At 39.7% G+C, this 6,472-nt stretch overlaps 1 non-coding gene across 1 annotated transcript; it reads right to left on the bottom strand.

Annotated features, from left to right (window-relative positions):
* Nucleotides 1-986: 986 nt before the first annotated feature.
* LOC133802702 (small nucleolar RNA R71) lies at nucleotides 987-1,093 on the bottom strand. The gene has a single exon (XR_009877447.1). It is a non-coding gene; the product is annotated as a small nucleolar RNA R71 (small nucleolar RNA).
* Between the last annotated feature and the right edge of the window lie 5,379 nt (nucleotides 1,094-6,472).

Below are 6,472 nucleotides of genomic sequence, written 5' to 3' on the forward strand. Positions count from 1 at the left end.
TAAAAAAAAAAAAAAAAAGTAGTGTAATTTTTAATTTCTCTTTTATTTTATTTTTCCTTAGTAGTTTTATTTATTTATTTATTTTATTTATTCATTTTTTTTTAAGTTTAGAATTTTTATTTTAGATTTAGTTTTTTTTTCCAAAAAAAAAAAGAGCATAAAATTTTAAATCATAAAAAAATCAAAAAAAAAAATCAAACAAAGTATTGAGAACATTTGTGTAATCGTGGAAATTAGTAAAAACCAAACTTGTTCTGTCTTAGAAAAATTGGTTCTTAAATAATGTCTGTGTTAGCGTTACCCTCCAATCTTTTCTAAGAACCTCGGGGAGTTCTAGAAAAGCTCTTGGGCCTAAAGTGGTACCTTGGCAGCCTTTCCAATTGGCCTGGGAACATTTTGGTGTATACTTATTACATTATTACACATTTGCACTTATAATACTTACAAAATAAAAAAATAAAAAACTATTTATGCCACGAAACAGAGACGCACTAGGGAGATTTGTGAGACAACAAGTAGAAACTTTAGAAAACTCTCCTAGTTCGTCGTTTTCTTCCATTCGTTCAAACACTCATGATTCACCGAGACTTCCCGAACCACCCACGATGGCTCATCAAGATGAAGTCCAACCAAGAACGCTACAGGAATATTTACATCCTACGCGTACAGCCACACCTTCGTGCATAATGTATCCCAACAATATGCCAAATTTTGATTTCAAACCCGGCATGATTAACCTCTTACCAACCTTCCATGGGTTGGAAAATGAGAGTCCGTACGTGCATATTCGGGAATTCGAAGAGGTGGTGGCTACATTCAACAACCGAGCTGATGTCACCAACATTGTGAGATTGAAATTCTTTCCTTTCTCGCTTAAAGACAAAGCAAAAAGCTGGTTGTATTCCTTAAGGCCTAGATCTATCGGAACATGGGACGAAATGACAAAAGCATTCTTTTCCAAATATTTCCCGCCCCATAAGACTAGCAGCCTTAAGAGACAAATCTCTACCTTCATCCAGAAAGACCATGAAACTTTCCATCAGGTTTGGGAGAGGTTTAGAGATTTGATAAATCAATGCCCACATCATGGATACGAAAGCTGGCGTTTGATCAGCTATTTCTATGACGGTCTCACAACCGGACAAAGACAATTCGTACAAATGATGTGCAATGGCGAATTCCTTCAAAAAGATCCCGATGAAGCTTTCGAGTACCTCGACGATCTTGCTGAAAAATCCTACACATGGAATGGACCAAGTCCTATGGACAAGCCACGATCAACTGGAATCTACCAATTGAAGGAAGAGGATAACGTCAAAAGCCAAATTGAATCATTGAGACAACAATTCGAGGCTTTCAAATCTCAAGAAGGTAGAGGAATCCACATGGCTGCAAAAGTAGAGACACGAGATCCATGCTTCATCTGTGGAGGAACGGAACATCAACCGCAAGAGTGCCCAACTCTTAGTGAGTTAAGAGGAGGAAAAGAGGAACAATGCAATGCTTTAGGGGATTACAAGAAACCTTATAACCCTTTCTCAAACACTTACAATCCCGGTTGGCGCAACCATCCAAATTTCAGCTGGAAGGATTCGAACCAAGCATCTGGGAGCCAATGGAGGCCTGAGCAGCAACAACCACCAAAACCATACAACGCTCCTCAAAATATCATGCAGTCAAGTAATTCTCTTGAGAGTACTTTGCAAATGCTTGCACAAACTCAGATAGCCTCAACTCAAGAGCTCAAAGCTTGTTTCACACAAATGGTAGAGGAAATGAAAGACATGAAAATCCAAATGACAAAGCTAAACACTACTTTGGCGATTCAAGAGCATGGGAAACTTCCCGCTCAACCTCTAATCCATCAAAAAGGGCAACACATGGCACAAACCTCCTCCTCTGCAGATACAAATTTCAAAGAGGTTAATACAATCACTACTCGAAGTGGTCAAAGTACGGTTTCACCGTTAACTAAGACAACGAGTACGTCAATGCCCGCTCCAGATGATGATGTGCCAATAAGCATTCCAGTAAAGGCACCCTTTCCTCAAGCTTTGAAATCTACTGGAAAGGTACTGGAAAATCATGGTGAAATCCTAGACCTTTTAACACAAGTGAAGATCAACTTGCCATTGTTGCATGTGATCAAACAAGTGCCGGCTTATGCCAAGGTTATCAAGGATTTGTGCACCGTTAAAAGAAAGCATCATGTCAAGAAAACTGCATTCTTGGTAGAACAAGCTAGTGCGGTAATTGACTACAAGACACCGCCTAAGTACAAAGATCCTGGTTGTCCCACCATCTCATGTCAAATAGGGGAACAGGAATTTGGTCAAGCCCTTCTAGACTTAGGAGCAAGTGTAAATCTCATGCCATATTCAATATACTTGCAATTAGGTCTAGGTGAACTCAAGCCCACATCTGTGGTGTTACAACTAGCTGATCGATCAGTTAAGAAACCTTGGGGAATAGTAGAAGACGTTCTGATTCAAATTGAAAAATTCTATTACCCTGTTGACTTTCTCATCTTGGACACTCAATCTGAAGTAAGTATAGAGTCCAAAATTCCCATCATTCTCGGTAGACCTTTCCTTGTAACAGCAAATGCACTCATTAACTGTAGGAATGGTCTCATGAAAATCTCTTTCGGGAACATGACTCTAGAAGTGAATGTTTTCCACATCGGCAAACAACCACCTGACAACGATGAGTGTTTCCAATCCTATCTGATCGATACACTTATTTTGGAAGAGGTCGAATCAAAATACACGTCTAATCATTTTAATCACCTCTTCCAAATTTCAGAAAGTTCTGAGCCTGATGAGTCGACAATCAACCCTGAAATCGTCAAACACTCACAGGCTAAAAGAACCATGTTTTGGAATCCAATTTTTGAGGAACTCCCTCAAGATCGAGAAACACCAAAACCATCTATTGAACAAGCTCCTCAACCAAAGTTGGCCCAACTTCCTGACGGTCTTAAGCATGTTTTCCTGGGAGCTGACAACACTTTTCCTGTCATAATATCCTCCAAGATCACTGCCACACAAGAGCTCCAACTCATCAATGTGTTGCAAGAACAAAGAGATGCATTAGGATGGACGATAGCTGACATCAAAGGTATTAGTCCATTAATTTGCTCCCATCACATTCAATTGGAAGACGGGGCTATACCACGTCGTGACCCGCAAAGAAGATTGAACCCAACGATGAAGGAAGTAGTAAAGACTGAAGTCTTGAAACTTCTGGATTCTGGCATAATCTATCCTGTTGCTGATAGTAAATGGGTCAGCCCAACTCAGGTTGTGCCCAAGAAATCTGGGGTAACAGTGGTACCAAATGAAAAAGGGGAACTTGTTCCTACCAAGGTCACAACTGGGTGGCGCATGTGCATTGATTATAGAAAATTAAATGCAGCCACCCGCAAAGACCATTTTCCACTTCCATTCATCGATCAAATATTGGAACGTGTGGCAGGTCATCCTTTCTATAGCTTTCTCGATGGTTATTCAGGGTATTACCAAATCGAGATTGCCTTAGAAGATCAGGATAAGACCACATTCACTTGTCCATTTGGTACTTTTGCCTTCCGGCGTATGCCATTTGGCCTGTGCAATGCTCCAGCCACTTTCCAGCGATGCATGATGAGCATATTTAGTGATATGATCGAGAAATGTATGGAAGTATTCATGGATGATTTGACAGTATTTGGAGATTCCTTTGAATCAAGCCTTCTCAATTTGGAGTCTGTGCTTAAACGTTGCAAAGAGAAAGGCTTAGTGCTCAACTGGGAAAAGTGTCATTTCATGGTGCCATCAGGCATAGTCTTGGGGCATGTCGTGTCAGAACGAGGAATTGAGGTTGATCAATCAAAGATTGAACTCATATCAAAGCTGCCCAACCCCAAGACTGTTAAAGACATTCGGTCTTTTCTTGGGCATGCAGGATTCTATAGGAGGTTCATACAAAACTTTTTGACAATTGCTCGCCCTTTGTCAAACCTCCTAGCAAAAGATGTTGTGTTCAGTTGGACACCTGAGTGTGAGGAATCTTTCCGAACGCTCGTTACAAAACTCACTTCCACCCCTATCATTCAGCCACCAGATTGGAACTTACCGTTCGAAATCATGTGTGATGCTAGCAATTATGCTATAGGGGCAGTCTTAGGTCAAAGAAGGGAAGGGAAGCCCTTCGTTGTCTACTACGCAAGTAGAACTCTTAACAGTGCTCAAATGAACTATTCTACCACTGAAAAAGAGTTACTTGCTGTAGTATTCGCACTTGAAAAGTTTCGTTCCTACCTGATTGGTTCACCTATCACAGTCTTCACAGACCATTCCGCTATAGGGGCAGTCTTAGGTCAAGGCGCGTTTAATTAGGTGGATCCTTCTGTTACAGGAATTTGATCTGACCATAAAAGACAAGAAAGGAGTTGAAAACGTGGTAGCGGACCACTTATCTCGTCTTGAATTTTCTGATTCCGCTGATGGCCCAGCCATTCGAGATGACTTCCCTGATGAACATCTCTTCGCAGTAACTAAGTTGCCATGGTACGCTCATATCGTCAATTACTTAGTGACTGGCGAACTTCCAATTGCATGGAGTGCACAAGATAAATGTAAATTTTTGGTCGAGGTTCGTAACTTCTATTGGGATGACCCATATCTTTTCAAGTATTGCCCCGACCAAATTATGAGACGTTGCATTCCAGATGATGAAATTTTTAGTGTTTTGAACTTTTGTCATAATGAAGCTTGTGGTGGTCATTTTTCTATGAAAGAGACTGCTGCAAAAATCTTACAGTGTGGTCTTTATTGGCCCACTTTGTTCAAAGACACTAACAAATTCTGTCGATCATGTGAAAGGTGTCAGAAATTAGGTGCCCTGTCCCGACGACATATGATGCCATTAAACCCAATTCTTGTAATAGAAATATTCAATTGTTGGGGAATAGACTTTATGGGACCATTTCCACCTTCTTCTGGCTACCTTTACATTCTCCTCGCCATAGACTATGTCTCAAAATGGGTGGAAGCGGTGCCTTGTCGAAATAATGATAACACAACTGTTGTGAAATTCTTAAAAGAAAATGTGTTATCTAGGTTTGGCACACCACGCGCTATCATAAGTGATCAAGGCACCCATTTTTGCAACTATTCTTTCGAGACCTTAATGAAAAAATATGGTGTAATTCATAAGGTTGCATTGCCTTATCACCCACAGACAAATGGCCAAGCTGAGTTAGCCAATCGAGAAATTAAGCAAATTTTAGAAAAGACGGTTAATCCTGACCGCAAAGATTGGTCCTCACGACTTCTCGATGCTCTCTGGGCATACCGCACTGCTTATAAAACTCAACTTGGTATGTCTCCTTATAGGCTAGTCTATGGTAAAGCCTGCCACCTTCCTGTTGAGCTGGAACACAAAGCTTATTGGGCAGTTAAAAGCCTAAATTTTGATCTCAAGGCGGCAGGACTCAATCGTAAGCTTCAGTTGTCAGAAATTGAAGAATTAAGAAACGATGCTTACGACAACTCTAGGATCTACAAGGCTAAAATGAAAGCGGTTCATGACAAGCAGATCCTAAGAAAAGAATTTGAGCCAAACCAACGAGTGCATCTTTATGACTCTCGTTTGCATATCCACCCTGGCAAGCTGAGATCAAGGTGGACTGGCCCATATGTTGTGAAATCTGTCTTTCCCAACGGTGCTGTTGAGGTCATGGACCCAACTGATGGGAGAGAATTCAAAGTAAATGGCCAGCGACTGAAACACTACATAGAGAGGGTGACCCAGCCTGAAGAAGTCACTCTCGTGGAACCAGTTTACCAAGTCTGAGTAGTGTTCCAAATTGTTTGTAAATAGGTTTGTTTTCTGTTTATTTCCCTTTTGTCATTTTATTTTATTTGTTATCATTTTGTGTTTTCAGTTTTTCATGTTTTAGAGAATCAATATTCGCTCTACCACTCGACGCTCGCTATCCAGGTGTTCTCTTTCCCTGCTCTTTTACATTTATTATCTTTTGAGACATTGAGGACACTGTCAGATTTTGGTTGGGGGTGGTGAGCATATTCATGCACGTTCATGTTGATTTTTGTCATATTAATATTTTCACGGTCAAATTTTTAAAAAAATTACTTATATATTTTTGCAAAATGTTACTTTTGAGTCAATTTTTGTTATCTATATTACTAAGAGTTTCTCTAGAGTTACCTAATGCACATGCCAATTGTTGTGGTAAGATGGTTGTTAGCACATATTTGCTTAGAAATTTTCCATGTTTAAGTAATTCATTCTTTTGTGTGAGAAGTGAGACTTGAGAAAACAACTTTTAAATTTTTATTGATTCTTAGAAATGGTTATAATTATTTGGACAAGGTATTGTGGTATGAATGGATGATGTTTTAGGGATAATATTTTCTATAGACAAATCTTATTAAAGACCCTTTTATTATGTTGTTCATGAAAAAAA

This window comes from Humulus lupulus, chromosome 9, assembly GCF_963169125.1.
Source record: "Humulus lupulus chromosome 9, drHumLupu1.1, whole genome shotgun sequence".
NCBI lineage: Eukaryota > Viridiplantae > Streptophyta > Magnoliopsida > Rosales > Cannabaceae > Humulus > Humulus lupulus.